The 21,324-nt window shown below is 37.2% G+C and overlaps 1 protein-coding gene across 22 annotated transcripts in view; it reads left to right on the forward strand.

Moving 5' to 3' along the window:
* CLOCK (clock circadian regulator) overlaps nt 1–21,324 on the forward strand; it is a 119,016-nt gene that overhangs the window by 39,501 nt on the left and 58,191 nt on the right. For 12 of the 22 annotated variants that reach the window (XM_054683124.2, XM_001144028.7, XM_063809624.1 and 9 more), the window contains one exon: nt 18,118–18,209. The exons of 3 other annotated variants lie outside the window; for them this stretch is intronic. The gene's annotated coding sequence lies outside the window, so the exon portion shown is untranslated. Of the gene's footprint in view, nt 1–18,117; nt 18,210–21,031; nt 21,189–21,324 lie in introns of all 22 variants that reach the window. 7 more of the 22 variants (XM_054683125.2, XM_063809629.1, XM_063809622.1 and 4 more) reach the window with 1 other exon arrangement.

The following is a 21,324-nucleotide window of genomic DNA, read 5'->3' on the forward strand; positions in this document are numbered from 1 at the left end:
ATTTATTTATTTTAGAGACAGAATCTTGCTCTGTCACCCAGGCTGGAGTGCAGTGGTGCTCTCTTGGCTTCAACCTTCACCTCCTGGGTTCAAGTGATTCTCGTGCCTCAACCTTCTGAGTAGCTGGGACTACAAGCATGCGCCACCATGCCTGGCAAATTTTTGTGTTTTTAGTAGAGATGGGGTTTTGCCATGTTGGACAGGCTGGTCTCGAACTCCTGACCTCAGGTGTTCCCCCAACCTCAGCCTTCCAAAGTGTTGGGATTACAGGTGTGAGCCACCATGCCTAGCTCCCCCCCACCTTTTTTTCTTTTTGAGACACGGTCTTGCTCTGTCACCCACGCCAGAGTGCAGTGGCATGATCTCAGCTCACTGCATCTCCCAGGCTCAAGCGATCGTCGCACCTTAGCCTCCTGAGTAGCTGAGACTATAGGTGCATACCACCATGCCCAGCTAACTTTGTTTATTTTTTGTAGAGATGAGGTTTCACTATGCTGCTTAGGCTGCTCTAGAACTCCTGGACTTAAGTGGTCCTTCTGCCTCAGCCTCCCAAAGTGCTGTGATTACAAGCATGAGCCACCGTGCCCAGCCTAGATCCATTTTCTGCAGATACCAATCAAATCATTGGCCAAATTTATTTGTATAAATTGATTATATATTGCTATTTAATAGAATATAAACCTCTAATCTAAGAATTGCTGATCTCAAAGAAACCTGGAAACCTCCTCATTATAAAGCTTTAAAATGTGTGTACTATAGACCGGGCATGGTGGCTCACGCCTGTAATCCCAGCACTTTGGAAGGCCGAGGTGGGTGGATCACCTGTGGTCAGGAGTTTGAGACCAGCCTGGCCAGCGTGGTAAAACCCCATCTCTACTAAAAATACAAATTATTAGCCAGGTGTGGTGGCGGGAGCCTGTAATCCCAGCTACTTGGGAGGCTGAGACAGAGAATTGCTGGAACCCAGAAGGCAGAGGTTGCAGTGAGCCAAGATTACACCAGCCTGGACAGAGCGAGACTCCATCTCAAAAAAAATTTAAAAAAAATAAAATATAAAATAAAATAAATACCATATGCTAAAAAGCCACTCTTGAATAGGAAGATTTATGTATTTTTTTATCTAAGTCTTTTGAACTTTTCGCAGCTCTTACACTGAACCTCTTTTTTTAATGGAGCTTCCCTATATGGTTTTTTTTAAGAATTCAACTTTTAAAATCTTATCTTGCAGGATACCATGTAAAGATAAGATTGTTTAAAAGGTATTTAGCAGAAGCCGGGTGTGTTGGTATGCACCCCTAGTCCCAGCTACCCAGGAGGCTGAGGCAGGAAGGTCATTTGAACCTAGGAGTTCAAGACCAGCCTGGGCAACATAGTTAGGCCCTGTCTCAAAAAAACAAAACAAAAGATATTTACTGAAAGAAAAGTGTTTCAGCTTAAAGAAGTCTGGGTAGACATGACAGCTAAATGCAGTACATGACCCTGGATTGGATTCAGTACTGGAAGAGGGAAAAAGTCTTGGAGGGCAGTTTTTGCTCAACTAAAACAAAAAAAGAGAGAAAATAGGCATTACATTAAGATACTGTATAACTGTTAAGTTTCCTGAAGTTGGTAACTATACTGTAGATATTTAAGAGAATATCCTTGTTCTTAGGAGGTATAGTTGAAGTATTTAGAGGTAAAAAGGTATGATATGTGCATTTTACTTTCAAATGGTTCAAAAAATATGTTTATGTATGATATGGACAATAATGCAAAATGTTGACAGTTGGTCAACAGGATTGTTGTTGACAGTTGGTCAAATCAGGATAAAGGATATGTGCAAGCTCTTTGAACTATTCTTACAACTTTTCTGCATGTTTGAATGATTTCCAAGTATAAAGTTTAAGAAACATGTTTAGCAGCTATGTATAAAACTGGAAATTACATCCAGTTAATTTTATTTTTTATTTTTTATTTTGAGACAAGGTCTTGTTCTGTCACCCAGCCTGGAGTGCAGTGGTGCAATCACAGCTCATTGCAGCCTGGACTTCCAGGGCTTAGTTGATCCTCCTGCCTCAGCTTCCCAAGTAGCTGAGACCATAGGCACGTGCCACAACACCCAGCTAATTTTTGTATTTTTAGTAGATAAGGGGTTTTGCCATGTTGTCCAGGCTGGTCTTGAACTCCTGAGCTCTAACGATCTGCCTGCCTCCGCCTCCCAAAGCGCTGGGATTACAGGTGTGAGCCACCTTGCCTGGCTACTGTTACTTTCAAATTAACATTTATTTCCATTAAAAATACACTTAGAGTATTGCAATAGGACTGCTTAAAAAATATAGTCCCCTTTTTTTTTCAAACTGCTTTTACATATACTTTGTTTACATGATGGTACTGTTATTGAAAACAATTTTTTTTGTTTGGTGGCGTATCATTATGTGATCACAAGTATAAGTATTTCTTGTTCTGTGATTTTTTTTTTTGGTGGGGGGGGGGTGGGGGGGACAGAGTCTTGCTCTGGCACCTAGGCTGGCATTGTCTCAGCTTACTGTAACCTCTGCCTCAGCCTTCTGAGTAGCTGGGACTACAGGTGTGTGCCACCATACCTGGCTAATTTTTGTATTTTTAGTAAAGACAGGGTTTCACTATGTTGGCCAGGCTGGTCTCGAACTCCTGACCTCATGATCCGCCTTCCTTGGCTTCCCAAAGTGCTGGGATTACAGTGTGAGCCACTGCGCCTGGCCTGTTCTGCGATCCTTTGCTGGATTTAATAAGTTTATGACTTATGTTTTATAAAATAGGTTTAATTATTTTATAGTAATATGGTAATGAAATGAAATACAACTTTGCAAATGTAAAAAATACAATGCAAAGATGAGCTCTTTATATTAGCAGTATTTTTCCTGATTATCTCAGTTATTTTAATCATAGGGTCATAGTTAAATACCAATAAGTATAATTTAGAACTTAAAAAATTCTTGAGTACAATTTACTAAGTTTTTATTGATCCTGTACTTTAACATGTTCAGTTCAGATTCATTAAAAATTGATTTTGTTCTCAGCTCCATAAAAATACTTTGTTTAAAAGTGGGTCTGGTTTTACTACCATATATTTATTATATTTTGAAGGAAATTCAAGAATAAGGGTCTGTTACATGTGTTTCTTAGAACGGTATTAATACAATTTTGAGCATTTACTTTGAGGCATTATATTCTAAGCACTTTACATTTAATATTTATTTCATTCTTATGACAACCTTATTGTGATACATTGCCTTGATTTGCTGAGTGTTTTCAATTCCAGCTAAAACTAAGCTTAGATGTGAAGCCTCAAGTTGTGTTTTGTTTTTTTTTGTTTTTTGTTTTTTTTTGATGGAGTCTCGCTGTGTCGCCCAGGCTGGAGTGCAGTGGTGCAATCTTGGCTCACTGCAAGCTCCACCTCTCGGGTTCACGCGATTCTCCTGCCTCAGGGTCCCGAGTAGTTGGGACTATAGGCGCCCGACACCACACCCAGCTAATTTTTTTGTATTTTTAGTAGAGACAGGGTTTCACTGTGTTAGCCAGGATGGTCTCGATCTCCTGACCTCGTGATCCGCCCGCCTTGGCCTCCCAAAGTGCTGGGATTACAGGCGTGAGCCACTGCGCCTGCCTTTTTTTTTTTTTTAACCTCTTTTTGCCAAATAGAAACTGTGGAAACTAGTGATCTGGAACGTAATAAAGAAAAATTGATTGTTTATAATTACACTAAGAAGAAGTACCTGCAGTGTTAAAATTTTCTAGTTTGTGAATATTGGATAACTCTAGCTTCAAGCTAGACTTTCTGTTGATCTCATGTTATGGGAAGGATCCACATACCAAGACAATTCCTCAGTAATTGTGTTAAGAAAGAACGTGAACATGACTTTTAGTACCCACAAAGAGGCAGGCTGATGTAGAACTTAGCTTTACTAGACTTTTTAATTTCATAGACAAATAACCAAAAAAAATTAAATTTAAAAAAATCAAGGGACTGACATGATATCACTAACTTTTTTTGTTTACTCTTTCATCAAATTATAACACACATATTATAAAGTGCATAAATCCTGATTGTCATTTTGATGAATTTTTATGAAGTCAACACCCATTTAACTAATATCAAGAATAAGATATAGGACATTTTCGTCAACCCAGGAGCCTCCTTCATGCCCCTTAACAGTTATTACACACTCCCAAAGATAACTATTATGTGACTCATTCAGTATTGTCTATTTTTGAATTCTGTGCCTAGCCTTTTAAAATCTTGTTTATGACTCATCCATGTTGATGCATGTAGCAGTGGTTCATCTTTTCTGTTGTTGCTGTGAAATACTTCATTGTATGGATATGTCAGTATTTATTCTACTGTGATGAACATTTGGGGTGTTTCTAGTATTGGCTGTTATGAAGAATACTTCTGTGAACATTCTTGAGCATGTCTTTTGGTCCACATGTATACACATTTCTGTTGAGTAGACACCTAAGAGTGAAATTGCTGGGTCTTAAGGTATTTGGCTGTTTAGCTTTAGGAGATTATCCTAGTTTTCCAAAGTAGTTAAATTAATTTACATTCCCATTAGCAGTGTACAAAGAGTTCTCATTGTTCTACATCCTCACCAACACTTGAAATTATTAGTGTTTTTAATTTTAGCTCTTATGGAGCATATGTAGTAAAGGTCTATTGTAGTTTTAATTCATAATTCCCTGATGATTTAAAAGGCTTAGAATATTTTCAAATGCCTGTTGACCATTTGAATATCCTCTTTGGGGATATGACTGTTTATGTCTTTTGCTGATTTTTCTGTTGAGTTGGTTGTCTTGATTACCCCAGAAATAGATAATTTCAGTTGTTCAGTTGTATTGAAGATATCTTTCCTAGTCTTTGGCTTGCTTCTTCACTCTAGTAGTGTATTTTGATTAAGATAATTTCTTAATTTTAATGAAGTCCATTTTATCAAAATTTTTTATGGTTAACGCTTTTTATGTTTCATTTAAGAAATCTTTGCCTACCCTAAAGCCAAGAAGATGTTATCTATGTTTTCTTCTATAAACTTGACTGTTACAACTATTGCATTTAGGTTTATGTGTGATATATGTAAGCCTCATAGTTCATTTTATTTTCCGTGTGGAAGTCCAGTTGTTCCAGTAGTATTTATTGAGAAGATCATCCTTTCCCTACCGTAATGCAGTAGTACTTTTGTTGTAATGCAAGGGACTGTTTATTCATGGATTTATTTTTGGACTCTATTCTGTTGGTCTGTCTGTTGTGCCATTGCCATACTCTTTTAATTACTGTAGCTTTATAATAAGTCATGATATCTGATAGTTTAAATCCTCTAATTTGTTCTTTAGAATTACCTTGGCTTTCGTGATCCTTTGAATTTCAATAAAAATTCTGCACTCAGCTTATAAGCAGTCCTCCGCACTACCCGCCACAAACCTGATTGGATTTTGTCTAGCTTAGTGTAGAATTTATAAATCAATTTGGAGATATTGGATGTTTTTCAGTGTTGAGACTTCCAATCAATTGCAAGGTTGTATGCCTTCTTACATTTAGACTTTTATAATTTCTCTCAGGGTGTTTTGTTATTTTGCGTGTAAAAAAAGGTCTTATATGTCTTTTGTTGACTTCGTAAGATATGATAATGATATTGTAGTTATGTTTTATAAAAGCCCTTGTAGTTTATACCAATATACTGGACTGTTTACAGATGGAATGATACAGTACTTGGGATTTGCTTCAAATAATCCGAAAGAGTGGAGAGGAAGGGAAGGAGCAAAACAGATGAAACAAGATTGATTAGCCATGAGTTGATAATTATGGAAACTGGCTGAAGGATATATAGGATTAATTATATTATTATTCTAACTTTGTGTATATTTGTAATTTCCCATAAAAATAGGTTTAAAAATGTGTACTATGACTAGTCTAAAGGTAATGGGTTATTTCATTTGATTGTTCACAGTCCGTTACAGATTGAACTCCTTGTTCTACTCTTTCCCCCTCTTCTCCCTACTGCACTTGACAAATTTAAAAAAATATGTATAAGCCAGGCATGGTGGCTCATGCATGTAGTCCCAGCTCCTTGGGAGGCTGAGGCAGGAGGGCCACTTGAGCCTAGGAGTTTGAGGTTGCAGTGAGCTGTGATTATGCCACTACACTCTAGCCTGAGTGACAGAGTGAGATCCTGTCTCTTAAAAAAAAAAAAGACAAATTTTAATATAAATAAATACTAAAAAGTGTAATGATTATAGTACACTGAAATACACAAAAATGTAGTAATTCAAGAATTCATAATAATTGTTTTAAAAAACCCTCATATACACCAATTTATTATTCTGAAAATAATTGGTAAGTGAAAGGAAAAAGTCAACCATTTATTAATCTTTTTCTGTACAGATTATATTCCAGGACTACCAAATAGTTAAGAGGGAAAGCATATCTTTAGAAGAATTGTAGCTATTAAGAAACATTGGAGGTCAGATGTGGTGGCCCATGCCTGTAATCTGAACACTTTGGGAGGCTGAGGTGGGAGGATTGCTTGAGCTCAGTAGTTTGAGATCAGCCTGGGCAACATAGCAAGACCTCGTCTCTTCTAAAAACACAAAAATTAGCCCTAGGCATGGTGGTGCATGCCTGTAGTCTCGGCTGCTGAGGAGGCTGAGGCAGGAGGATCACTTGAACCCAGGAGATCGAGGCTGCAGTGAGCTGAGATTGTGCCACTGCACTCCAGCCTGGGTGACAGAATAAGACCCTGTCTCAAAAACAAGCACAAAACCAGACAAACAAACAGAAACACTGGAGAACGATCGACTTACAAACTCACCACAGTGCATACTCCTAATGAAATAATGATTCTAGATAACAATTAGTCGTGACTACTAAAGCCATTAGGTGAAATTTAATTGGGAAATGGATAAAACATAATGGATAGGCAAAAGTGGAGTAAGCCTCTCTGATTAGAACTTAAAACCCCGGTTAGGCCGATGCTATGGCTCATGCCTTTAATCCCAGCAATTTGGGATGTCACGGCAGGAGGATTGCTTGAGCCCAGGAGTTAGAGACCAGCCTGGGCAACATAATGAGATCTTGTCTCTGCAAAAAATTAAAAAGTTAAAAATCAATAGGGCATGATGGTGTGTACCTGTAATCCCAGCTACATTGGGAGGCTGAGGCAGGGAATTGCTTGAGCCCAGGAGGTCGAGGCTGCAGTGAGCTGTGTTCACACCACTGCACTGCAGCCTTGGTGAGAGAGTGAGGCCCTATCTCAAAACACACCACCCCCCCCCCCCAAACAAAACAAAAACAACAACAAAAACCCTCTAGATAGAAACAAAAACAATTATCTGAAGACTTTCGAAAGTAAACAGTAATAGGCAAACTGAGAAGGGAAGTCAAAACCTGAATAGCTTGTGTAGTGCTTAGCTTACCATTTTTTTTTTCTTTTTGTTAATCCAGCTTTAACCAAATGGTAGGCTGGGTTGTAGAAGTACATGTTGAGTGCAGCAGTTAGCAAAAACTCCAAGAGAAGCCCTTTATTTCTAGTCATAGGACAAAGAAAATTCCCCCCTTTTTTTCTCTCCCAGCTGTGCCCTGAGACCATCTCCATTTGTAAAATTACATTGCCATAGTGGTACATGTACTTAAAATCCCAAGAAGAAAGCCATCTCTCTGGCCAGAGGAATTGGGAAAGAGAACTCTGGAAGCTGGAGCATGCTTTGGAAGTCTCAAAGAGAAGAGACCTAGTTTGGGGGGAGATTCCCTAATTGCGTGTATGAACACACAAAGGTCCTACCTACTGCATCCATGAGCTACACGTACATGGAACAGAGCCAAAGAAACATGGCAAAGACCTAGAGAGCTGAACTATGGTGTAAACCACTGCTCAAATCCCAGAGTTGCCCCTGAGAGATGCATGCGGAGGATAGATTTAAGCAGCATTGTGAACGCTTTGAAAACTGAAACAACGATTGGTACTGTGGCCTGTTAGGAACCAGGCCGCACAGCAGGAGGTAGGTGACTGGCTAGTGAGCATTAGCGCCTGAGCTCCGCCTCCTGTCATATCAGTAGCAGCATTAGATTCTCATAGGAGCGTGAACCCTGCAGTGAACTGCGAGTGCAAGGGATCTAGGTTGTATGCTCCTTATGAGAATCTAACTTAACAAGTGTGATGATCTGAAGTGGAACAGTTTTGTCCAGAAACCATCCCCGCTGTCCATGGAAAAATTGTATTGCATGAAACCAGTCCCTGGTGCCAAAAAGGTTGAGGACTGCTGCTTTAGAGGATGTTAATGGAACCTAGAATCTCATAACTTAATATCTAGAATGTCCAGGATATAATCCAAAATTACTTGACATACAAAGAAACAGTAAAATCTGACCATTTTTAAAGGAAAAAGAACATAAGCAGATGACAACTCTGAGATGATCCAGATGATGGAATTATCAGAAAAAAGCCTTAAAGTACTCATGTTCATGAGGTAAAAGTGAACACTTCTGAAAGGAGTGTAAAAATAGTTCTCTGAAAAATAAAAACTATATGAAATAATCAAATGGAAATTTCAGAGCTGAAAAATACAATATATGAAATACAGATGTACTGCATGGGCTCAGTAACAATGGAGATGACAGAAGAGTCAGTGAGCTTAAAGATGAATCAGTAGAAATCCCATCAGATCTCGTGTCTTCTGTATCAAGAGTATATGTCTGTTCTATAATATTACTTGTTATGTCCATGTTGGATTCTGTGAAACCTGGTCACAGGCCTTCTGGCTGGTGGATTCTTGTACTATCTACACGTCCTCATTTATCCTATATTTACTCCTACTTACGTGATGCAAAGACCTATGCAGTTTGAGCCCCATCTCCCCTGCCACTCCACAGATTGAGATATGGTCTTGGCCTGCCATTTTCCACACCTTGTCATTTTAGGGTAAGGATCAAACAGTCAGTGGGTTAAAATAATAATAATAATTATAATAAGGAACTAGATAGATCAATTTTTTAAATTTGAAAGCTTTGAAAGTAAATAGGGACAGAAAAGCAGAAATGGGTAACATATGTATAAATTATATATTGCAAAATCTTCTAGTTCAAAGGGATTACATTTTTTCCTAAATATAAACTTAGATATAATGATTATTTTAGTGAAGAAGACATGCTTTGTGGTAGTTTTTTTCTGAATTATCTGTGGTTCAGGATGCATCTAAACTTCTTTGAAATACTTTTCAGATGATTTTGAATTTGCCAGGCCTACTTGGCTACACAAAAGCAGCTGGCAGTTTACCCAAGTTTTAATAAGTCAAAACAACTGTCTTTTCAGTGAAATGATTATTGCACAAAGGGGAATACTTGTGGCCTTGAAAATTGATGCATTTTTTGGTGGTGTTTTAAGTGGCTCTGGTGACCTCATAGATGTAGTACATAATATGTCAAACATTGTCATTATATTTATACATATTAGTTGTATGTTATTAAACAACTCATGAATTAGCTCTAAACCTAGCATTGTCAAAGTACTACTTAATAATCCGATTTCCTAAGAGGTCCCTAGAGGATTTATAGTACTAATGAAATTCTGTTCTTCTTTTAGGTTGATAAAATTCTGTATCTCTTTTTTTTTTTTCTGGAGATCCATCTCAGAAATCTACATACATTTGCCCTTTTAAAAAAATAGGCTTCTGCAAAGTCTGGGGTTTAATTCATCTTTTTTGGACAATCTGTTTAGTGCATATAAATTACATCATATGTGTTTATGGTGTAACAATTAGTTTTCCAAAAGGGGAAATATGTGCTAGTATTCATTTGGACATTGACAGATTTTTCCATTCAGAAGAATATCCCTAGACCCTGTTGCTACCATATAGCAATAAAGTTAGACTTTAGTTACAGTTGAACGCATGCAGCCTGAATTGTCATACACATTATTTTCCAATTCCCTGTAAGAAATATGAAAGGTTAAGATAGTTCAGAAGTTAAGAACTACTGGCATAGTACTGTAGTCTTTTATCTATTAATAGATCAAATTATCCTTTGATGTTTCATCTTTCCCCTCAAAAAATATTTGATTTTGTCTTTGCCAAACAGAGACTTCTTGGTCCATGGTACGTGGTAGGCAGAATACTGACCCTTCAGAGAGGTTCATATCCTGATTCCTGGAACCTGCCACTATGTTAGGGTACATGGCAAGGAATAATTAAGGTTGCTAATCAGTTAACCATAAAATATGGAGGTTATCTTAGATTATCCGTGTGGCCTTAATGTAATAAGGGAAGAAAGAGGCAGAAGAAATGGCAGCCCGAGAAGGACTTGGCCTCCTGCTGGCTTGAAGATGGAGTAGAGGGAGCTATGAGCTAAAGAATATGAGTGGCTTCTAAAGCTTGAAAAGGCAAGGAAACATTCTCTGCTAGAGCTTACAGGAGGGAATTCAGCCCTGCCAACACCTTGATTTTAGCCCACCTTGATTTTAGCCCAGTGAGACCTGTATTGAGCTCTCACCAACAGAACTGTAAGGTAGTAAATTTGTGTTGTTTTAATCCATTAACTTTGTGATAATTTTTATAGAGGCCATAGGAAACACATAGTACCTCTTCAGTTTTTCACTAATAACATAAAGTTTATATCATGATTAGTTGAATCTTGATGTGAATGACAATATGATTTTCTGTGAAGGTCAATTCCAGTTTATTGTATTAAGATATTTATGTTGATAATATATTGGGTACTGGTGGACAAACCTTTGTTTTACGTAGAGGTCTTTATTTTCTACTATCTAGGAATGGTGACGTGATTCCTTAGTGTAGCTGGAGAATAAGGAGTCTGTGTACAGTAAATAGAATGGGAAATGAGGAAGGAGAAATAAGACTAAAGCTAGAAAGGAAAATTGGTGTCTTGGAATGTGATAAATAATCTTCAGAAGCCTTAGAGCCCTGAACAAGTTTTTCATTATTTGCATTATATGTGTTTGTGTTAGTAAATACTGTAAATTGGAATTTTAAAAAGTTTTTATAGTCAGCACAACTTGAACTATATTGAAGTGGTAAGCAATCATTACATTTTGCCACAGAATAGCTTATCAATATGATAAGTGTATAAAGGACTCAGTGGTCAAAAGGAAGGCTAGAGTTTAGAGAAACATGAAAAAGAATGAAGCATTTCTCATAGAAGGTAATTAACAACATAACCAATCATTGACTGTCACCATGTTTAGTCTTCCCGACCATGTCAAATAAACTTGCTTTACTCCCTTGTGCCTTTACTAGGAAGAGAAACTGAGGCTCCAACAAAGATTATGAGCTGGCACAGTTTTTTTTTTCTTTTTAAAGACCCAACATAAATAAGTTAGAGCTATATTGTCAGTTTTTTTGTTTTTGTTTTTTGGTTGTTTCTTTTTTTTTTTGAGACGACCTCTCGCTCTGTCACCTAGGATGGAGTGCGGTGGAGCAATCTTGGCTCAATGCAACCTCCACCTCCCGGGTTCAAGCGATTCTCCTGCCTTAGCCTCCCAAGTAGTTGGGATTACAGGTGCCTGCCACCACACCCGGCTAATTTTTGTATTTTTAGTAGAGACGGGGTTTCGCCATGTTGGCCAGGCTGGTCTTGAACTCCTGACCTCAGGTGATCCACCCACCTTGACCTCCCAAAGTGCTGGGATTACAGGTGTGAGCCACTGTGCCCAGCAGTTTTTTGTTTTTTTTAAAAAATGTTTGTGTTTTTTGTCTTTTTGCATCAGGTGGATCACATGCTATCCCAGTTTGTGAGAGAGGGGTTAGGTGCTTAAAATTGAGGATACGGAGGGTCTTTTGGATATTAGTAATGGTGAATTCTGGGGTAACACTAGCAGAATGAGTGGGAGGTGGGGTGGAACACAAAATTGTTGCAGAAGAGATCAAGGAACTCACTGGCCAGTTTTGGGGGATCATTTTGTGTACATTGAAATTCAAAAGAGGTATTGGAGAGGGTCGCACCCTTCGTGGAGTGAAGGGGCTTATCCTGGGGTTTGTGAATGACTACAATAAGGAGGGGATAATAGCTGATGTAGTCTGGTGGCATGAGAGTCAAAGCTAAGGTTTTAGGGAGGGAGAGAATAATTCAGAAATGACAGTGAGTTACAAGGAGGTTCACCCCACCAACAGGGCTTGGTCATCTGAGATATGGGAGAGTAAATATATTTTATCTCACATGAGAGAGAAGCCATCGTTTGAAAGGGCTGGAGTTAGAGCAGAACTCCTAGAGGGGAGAGAGGTTACAGCTGGGAGCAAGTAAGGTGAAGAGTGTGCAACAACAATACTGAGGAAATAGGATATTTTAACGACGATGTGTACCATGAGTTCCAGAAGACACTGCGAAAGGATTTCGGGAATTGGGGGAGGAAGAGAAAAGGGGTCAGTGTAGGGACATACAGAGTATATAGGGATGAAAGTATATAGGGATGGGGGATGACTTGGGAGTCTTGGGCATTTCTTGTTGACTGATGTGAAAAGAATGGAGGGCATAATGGGATTCTCTTTGATGATCTCCTATGCAGGTTGCTGTAAATACTGAAAGGGAAGTGTTGGTGAGAGCCAGGTTTATCGAGAGAAACCGGATTCTGTATAGTTTTCTGTTGCTACCATACAAATAACCACAAACTTAATGGCTTAAAACAATACAAATTTATTGTTTTACAGTTCTGCAGCTCAGAAGGCCAACACAAATCTCACTGACCTGAACCCAAGGCGTCAGCGGGCTGCATTTCTCTGTGGAGGCTTCAGGAGAAAATCTGTTTCCTTGTTTTTTCCAGCTTGTAGAGGCTACCTGAATTCCTTGGCTTGTGGCCACCTTCTTTCACTTTCAAAGCCAGCAACTTTGCATCTTTTTAAAAGAATTATTATTTCAGTAGGTTTTTGGGGAACAGGGGGTGTTTGGTTACATGGATAAGTTCTTTAGTGGTGATTTCTGAGATTTTGGTGCGCCCATCACCTGAGCACTGTTCCCAATGTATGGTCTTTTATCCCTCATCCCCCCTCCTATCCTTCCCTTCTCCCCGAGTCCCCATGGTCCATTGTATCATTCTTATGCCTTTAACTTGCCATCTTTTTGACCGTTCTTTCTGATATATCAAACCACAGCTAGGAAAGGTCCTTTCCTCTTAAGAACTCACGTGATTATTTTGGACCCACTTGGATAATGCAGGATAATCTCCACATCTCAAGATCCTTACCCTTAATCACATCTGCAGTGTCCTTTTTTGCCATGTGACGTAACATCTTCATAAGGTCCAGGGAAGAGGGAATGGGCATTCTTCGGAGGCTGTTATTCTGCCTACCACAGGGCTCCCTCTTTCTTCCTGCTGGTGTCAGGATGAAGGCCAGGTGTAGAGTCGTATAGCTTCAGGTTTATGGTACCTGACATGTGAAATTCATTCTGAGGCTTGTGCTCTCCCTCCACCTTCAGGTTTTATGTGGGGCTTACTTGGGGCTGAGGACAGATGTAGGCCTCAGTCTTACCTCTGAAAAGGGGATAAGGTGCTCCTATACTCTGTGGGCAAGATCTGTCTGTTATATGAATACAAAGCTCAGACATTACTTGAAAAATATATATTAGTTGAATCGTTGGAATAGTATTGTCCCACTAAGAGAACTGTATTAATTTTTTAGTTTTTGTTTATTTAATGAGGTTTAGTGAATATCTCACATCTTGACATTCAGCAGGCTAGAGTTATAGTGTCAGTTGATGTTTGTCTTGAGCCAGAATCCTCTCTGGTTCTAAGAGGTCTGGTTCATAAAACTGGTTTGGGATGTGGTTCTTATTCTTACAGGTCAGTTTTCAAATTTAAATTGATTGTAGAGATAGCTGTAAAACCAAATATGTGTTTTATTTTGCCAATATCTTATATCGGTTGTAGAGGGGGCTAATACATTCAGTATTGAATAAATTGAGAACCACTGTTTAATTTCATTTTTTCCTCATACATTAAACAACGAATCTAAAAAGTATTAAATATTTGGGCCTTTCTTTGCAAGTTAAAATAGTTTTTCTCTTAGAAATAATTATTGTTTCAGTTATAATACAAAATCAGTCATCTGCAGAAGCAAGTTAGAATTTTTCATAAATGGTAATAAAAGTAGTTAAGGTTTGTTCCTTAGGTTTTGTATTATACCGGTCAATTAAATTTCAGCACTACTTTTAATTAATGTTAATAGATCCATCAGTTCCCGAAATACCTGTGGTATCAGAATTAACAAACCTAAATTCCAAAGTAGGTCAGTGGGTCACTAGGTTATTAGGTTAGGGAAAAACTGTAGTTTTAATTTTTAAAATTCAAATTCCTGAGTTAGCCATTTTTAATTAATAATTTTAAAATTATTAACTAGATGAAACTTTGTTTTCTTTAAATGACTAGAAAAATAGTCTCTGTTAAGTTTTTGTTCTCTGGAATAGATAACAGGTTGTGTTTTATCTTATTTGCCTCCTCATGTATAGCTAGGCCTCTAGTATTGGACAATTAAAAGAAAAAGAAAAAAAATGCAGCACTTAAGTTTTCTGATTATAAAAGTAATGCATGTTCATGGGAGAAATTTTAGAAAGTACTAAAGAAAGAACAAAAAACACCATCCATAAACTACCTAGGAGCAATCACAGTTGATACTTTTGCTATATTCAGGTTTATGTCTGATATATTTTCATGCCACTGTTAATGCAGTTAGACATTTAAATTTGTTCTAGCTTTACTGTTTTTATTTTATTTTATTTTTTTTAGAGACAGAATCTCGCTCTGTCACCCAGGTCAGAGTGTAGTGGCGCTATCTCAGCTCACTGCAACCTCTGCTTCCTGGGTTCAAGCGATTCTCCTGCCTCACCCTCCCGAGTAACTGGGATTACAGGCGTGTGCCACCATGCCCAGCTAATTTTTATATTTGTGGTAGAGATGGGGTTTCACCATATTAGCCAGGCTGTTTTTGAACTCATGACCTCAAGTGATCTACCCACCTTAGCCTCCCAAAGTGCTAGGATTACAGGCATGAGCCACTGTGACTGGCCTAGCTTTATTATTTTTAATAATATCTCAATGAATATAAAAGTTCAGATGCATCTTTGATTATTTTCTTATTTCTCAAAGTGAAATTACTGGGTCAAAGGGCATAATTTTCAAACCAATTTATTTTTTAAGAAAGAGAAATTCCTCCTTTTCTTGGTTTATAAATTCCTTCTATTCCTAGTTTGTTGAATGTTTTGTTTTGTTTTTTATCATGAATAGGTGTTGGATTTTGTTAAATGCTTTTTCTGCATCAATTGAGATCCCTCATACGATTTTTATCCTTTGTTTTGTTGATGTGGTGTAGCACATGGATTGGTTTTATTAATATATGTTGAACCTTGCTCAAATCCCAGGGATAAATACCACCTGGTCATGTGGTATAATCCTTTTAATTTACTGTTGCGTTTGGATTGGTAGTATTTTGTTGAGAATTTTTCATCAATATGCATCAGGAATATTGGTCTATAGTTTTTTTCTTATGGTGTCTTTGGCTTTGATATCAGCATAATGCTGGCTTCATAAAGAGTTTGAAAATGTTCCCTTTTCAGTTTGTTGGAAGCATTTGAGGGGGATTGGTATTAATTCTTTCACTGTTTGGTAGAATTCTTCAGTGAAGTCATGTATATGGTCCTGGCTTTTCTTCATTGGGAAGTTTTTGATTCAATATAATTACAAGTTATATGTGTCTGCTCAGATTTTCTTTTTTTATTTTATCATTCTGACTTACTGATTACTTTGTCTATTCTTAAAAAAACTATGTACTCTCTTGTAAAGTCATCTGTGCTGTTGCATGCAGTCTTCTCTTTGTTGTATAGCATTCCATTATATGAATACCACATTTTGTTTATCCATTGTACTGTCAATGAACATCTGGGTTGTTTATAGTTTTAGACCATTATGAATAAATCTGCTGTGAACTCTGTTCACATTTTTCTATTCATGATTCAGCCTTCGTGGTAGATGGCATATTTCTAGGAATTTATCCATTTTTTCTAGGTTATCTAATCTGTTGGTGTATATTTATTGAGTTGTCTCAAAAAAATACTTTTTTATTTCTGTGACATCAGTTGTAATTTCTCCTTTTATTTCTGATTTTGAGTCTTCTCTTATTCCTAGTGTAGCTAAAGATTTGTCAATTTTGTTAGTCTTTTCAAAGAAACAACTCTTAGTTTTGTTGATTTTTTTTTTTTCCTATTCACTGTTTTATTTCTACTCTAATCATATTTCCTTCCTTCTGCTCTCTATGGGCTTTGTTCTTCTTTTTCTAGTTCTTTGAGGTATAAAGTTGCATTGTTTGAGATCTTTCCTTTTTTTTTTTTTTTTTTTTTTTTTAGCACACCTGCTGACAGGAATCTTTCTTCATTTTTAATGCAGTCATTGACTGAAATAAGATTCCCTGTCAGAACACTTTTGCTGCATCCCATACATTTTGGTATGTTGTGTTTTCGTTTGTCTCAAGATGTTTTCTAATTTCTCATTTGATGTCTTCCTTGACTCTTTGGTTATTCAACAGTGTGTTTAAATTTCATCTGCTTATGAATTTTCTAGTTTTCCTTCTGACATTTCACTGTGATCAGAGAAGATATTTAGTATAATTCAACCTTAAATTTGTTAAAACTTGTTCTGTGCCCTATTAGGTGATCTGTCCTAGAGAACGTTCTCTGTGTACTTGAGAATAATGTGTATTCTGCTGTTGTTGGGTGGAATGTTTTGTGCATGTCTGTTAGGTCCATTTGGTCTATACAGTTGGCCTTCTGCATCTGAAGGTTCCACATCTGTGGATTCAACCAACTGTGGATAAAAATATTCAGAGAATAAAACCATTTACAAATAATACAAATTTAAGAAACCAATATAGTATAACACCTATTTACATCACATTTACATTGTATTATGCATTATAAGTAATCTAGAGATGATTTAAAGTATAGGGGAGGAGGCACATAGGTTATATGCAAATACTACATCATTTTATATAAGGGACTTAAGCATCTGCAGATTTTGATATGAATATTTGGTGGGGGGTCCTGGAACCAGTCCATGTCAGATAACGAAGGATGACTGTACTGATACACTGTTTAAATCTATGCTTTCCTTCTTGATTTCTCTTGAATTATCTGTCCATTATTGAAAGTGGGGTATTGACATCTCCTGCTACTATTGTATCTGCTGTTTCTCCCTTCAGTTCTGTTGATGTTTGCTTAATATATTTGGGTCCTCTGATGTTGGGTGTATATATATATATATATTTATAATTGCTATATTTTCCTAATGAATTGACTCTTATTACTATATAATGTCCTTCTTTGTCTCTTGTATTTGACTTTACATCTATTTTATCTAAGTATGGTCACTTAGACTCTTTAGGCTGCCATTTGCATGGGATATATTTTTCCATTCTTTCACTTTCAGCTTCTGTTCTTAAATCTGAGGTGAATCTTGGAGACAACATGCAGTTGGATCTTTCTTTTTTTTTTTTAAATCCATTCAGCCACTCCATGTATTTTGATTGAGGAGTTTAATCCATTTATGTTTAAAGTGATTACTGATAGAGAAGGGCTTGCTGTCTTTCTTGTAGTGCTGTTGTCCCTCTTTTCCTTTCCTCCTGTCTTTCTTTCTTTCTTTCTTTCTTTCTTTTTTGTAGTTGTGCTTTGACTCCCCTCTCATTTTCTTGTGTCAGTCCTCACATGTGATTACCATGGGGCTTATATATAAAAACACCTTATAGTTAAAACAGTCTGTCTTAAGCGTATAACAATCTAACTTCAATTGCATGTAAAAATGTAACTTTCTTACTCTTCCCCTTGTTATTGATGTCACAGTGTTATCCTTTTATGTTGTATACTCATTAACATTTTTATAGTTACAGTTTTTTAATACTTTTATCTTTTAACTTCTGTACCAGAATTAAGTGATTGTTTTAGTTTATTCATGTTTTAAGTTATTTTGTTTTCTTTTAGAAACAATTTATAGAATTTAAAATTGGTTATATACATTTTTGTGACAGTTCTAAATTTTATTTTTAAAAATTATTTTAAAACCCTTTTAATGATAAACTTCTATGTAAGTTGAATAAATCTAACATTTTTTCTTGTTTAAACAGAATTCTGAGACTTATAGTTGGTCATATAGAAGAGTACCTTGAACCTATAGTTTCCTGAAGAATCAGTTTAAAAGATCCAAGGAGTACAAAAGGTAAAGAAAGGTGCATCTTAGAATGCATCATAAAATGATATTTTTCCAGAAAAATAAAAGAATCCATCAACTATTTTGACACACTAATTTAAGGAAAGTTTAATTTAAAAAAATTTTTGTGTGTTAATTTACCACCAAACGTAGTACCAGCTATGTTCCGAACTTTAGATACTGGGGATTCAGTGATGAACAAGACAGAAGCTGTCCCTGCTGTCATGAGAACCGCCTTCTAGAAGAAGAATAATACACAAGTGAGAAACACAAATAATACACAAGTGAGAAATTTGTGGTTTGTACTGTGCAGAGAATTAAAATGGATAAATGGATAGTGTAAGGCTGGGCACTGTAAGGCTTGTGCCTATAATCCTAGCAGTTTGGGAGGCTGAGGTGGGAGGATTGTGTAAGCCTAGAAGTTTGATACCAGCCTGGGCAACATAGTGAGACCCCATCTCCACCAAAAATTTAGAAATTAGCTGGGCATGATGACGTATGCCTGTGATCCCAGCTACTTGGGAGGCTGAGGCAGGAGGACTTGAGCCTAGGAGGTTGACGCTACAGTGAGCTGTGATTGTGTCACTGCATTCCAGCCTGGGAGACAGAGTGAGACCTTGTCTTACGTGTACAAAAAAAAGGATAATGTGGTAGAGACCGGTGACTGCTTTCATTAGGCAGTCAGAGATAGCCTAAATGAAAAAGGGGAATTTTAATTGAGATCGGAATGGCAAAAGGAGCCAGCTGTGTGAAGATCTGAGAGACGAGCTTTATCGATAGTGAGAACAAGAAAGACAATGAAATGTTTGAGGAACATAAAGAGCATAATGTGACTGGAATACAGTAAATGATGGGGAGAATATATGGAGATCAGGTTGGGGGAAAAAACTGGGAGAGAAGCAAATTTACAGAAGAAAGTTAAGTGTTCTGTTTTAAGTATATGACATTTTGGACACCTTTAAAATCTGTAGAAATGTCTAAAAAGCAGTTGGATATCTGACTGCATTTGACAATCTATTCTAGGGGTGTGGATTTGGGAGTCATTGGCATGTAGAAGTGTGATTTATCTAGGAAGTGTATACAGATTTAGAAGGATTCAGCCCTGGCACATGCCAGTATTAATTAGAGGAGAAGGAGCAGCCAGCAAGATGAGTACAAAAGCAGGAGAATATTCTGTCACTGGAACCAAGAAAAGAAGGTATTTAATAAATGCAGAAGTGGTCGTCTACATCACATATTGCTTAACGGTCAAATAGAGAATAAAACAGCCATTAGACTTGGCAATATGGAGATTTGGGATAACTAATAAGAGTGAGCAATTTGAGTGGAGTGGTGGGGATGAAAGCCTAATTAAGAGTGATGAAAGAATATGGGAAACTGCTAGAGATGGCAAACAATACAATTAAATTTTATTTTCTCTTGAAACCTCACTGAAGCTAAAGTAAGAAGATTTTTACGAAAGACATAACAGGTCAGAGAGAATGGAGAAGAAACAGTAGCAACAAAATTTGGGACTGCAAAAGGGAGCATAGTAACTTTCTTGCAAATCCCAGGATCCTAAGCCTGCTGTGGGAAAGCTGAAACAAACTTCTTGGCACTGTAGAACCTCTATAATTTTCGTGAATTGAAAACTATTTCTGGAAATAGGAGTGATGGTGGAACTAAAACAGGATGATTTGTTGCAAATCTATTTAAGGGGTAATTATATTCCATGGATCCTTTTCTTAACTTTGGAACCAAGGCAGCCACCTTTTTCCTATCTTAGCAGAAGTCTGGAGATTTATTCCCTAGTAAGGATAAAATAAAGGAGCCACAAACATGGCTGAGAATGGGGGTGACATGTTAAAAATAGAAGGGTTAAGAACCCAGGGTACCAGGTTTTTATACTCTTCAGGCAAGAGTTGAGAAGATACATAATTATTTTCTCTGAATTATAATCATCTTAAAAGATCTAAAGATTCTGACATTGAGAATTCCCCAAAGAAATATTTCAACCTGATAGCCCTACAGTAAAGTTAACAGTCAGCAAGCTGTATCACACAGAGCTTCAGTTTTTTTAGCGCTTACCCTTAAATGTGAGCTCATGTTCAGAGATCAGTAGACAGCTGAGGAAAAACCTCTTATGTGCAAGACAAAGGCCAAACCAAAAGGTAAAACACCAAGTTAGGGGAAATGGAGAGCAGTTAGGTGGGCGAAAATTAAACGCAAACCTTACATAAAGGTAAGAGGGATGCTATATCCATGAAATATGAACGAGAAACAGTAAGAAATGAAATTAGAAATGAAAAACTCATTGGAAAGGTTGAAAAATAAAATCTATTGAAAGTAGAGCAAAGAGCCAAAGAAATGGAAAATGGTAGAGAAAAAATAAGAAAATTACAACTGTCCAGGATCTCCAATGTTCAAATAAGTGCTCCAGAAGGAGAGAGAGGAAATAGAGGGGAAAAACAAAGAATAGAGAACAACTCGAGAAAACTCTCCAGAATTAGAGGACATGAGTTACCAGTTAGGAAAAGCCTGTTGAGTGACCAGTACAGATATAAAAACAAGCCAAAACAGGGCACATCACTGTTCAATTTTAGAAAACAAGGGAGTTTCCAGAGTGAAATAAATAACAGGTCACATCTAAAGGATCAGTAATCAGAATGGCTTTGCACTTCTTGACACCACACTGGAAGCTAGAAGATAGTGGAGCCTTCAGCATTCAGAAGGAAAAGTGATTTTCAACCAGGTATTCAGTATCCAACTAAACTATTGATTAAGGATAGACTAATGACAGTTTTAGACTTACGAAGCCTTAAAAAATTTACCTGTCATGTCCCCTTTCTTAGGCAGTTATTGGAGGAATTACTCAACAAAAATAAAGAAGTAAACTAAAAAAGATGAAGGCATAGGATACAAGTAACAGGGAATATGACCTAACTAGAGACCCAGGGAATCACCAGGATGATGATGAATAATGATCACAAGAAGACAGCTTGTCCTCAGGTTAGTAGGTAGTTTCCAGTCCCAATAGAAACAGGTTGGAAGATTTCTAGAGATACTGCTGTGAGAAGGTGAAATTGGTAGAATGTGTAATGTGTTTGAAGAAATAGTAGATACAGACAGGGAAGAATTTGTAGTT

Source organism: Pan troglodytes, chromosome 3 (genome assembly GCF_028858775.2).
Source record: "Pan troglodytes isolate AG18354 chromosome 3, NHGRI_mPanTro3-v2.0_pri, whole genome shotgun sequence".
Lineage (NCBI taxonomy): Eukaryota > Metazoa > Chordata > Mammalia > Primates > Hominidae > Pan > Pan troglodytes.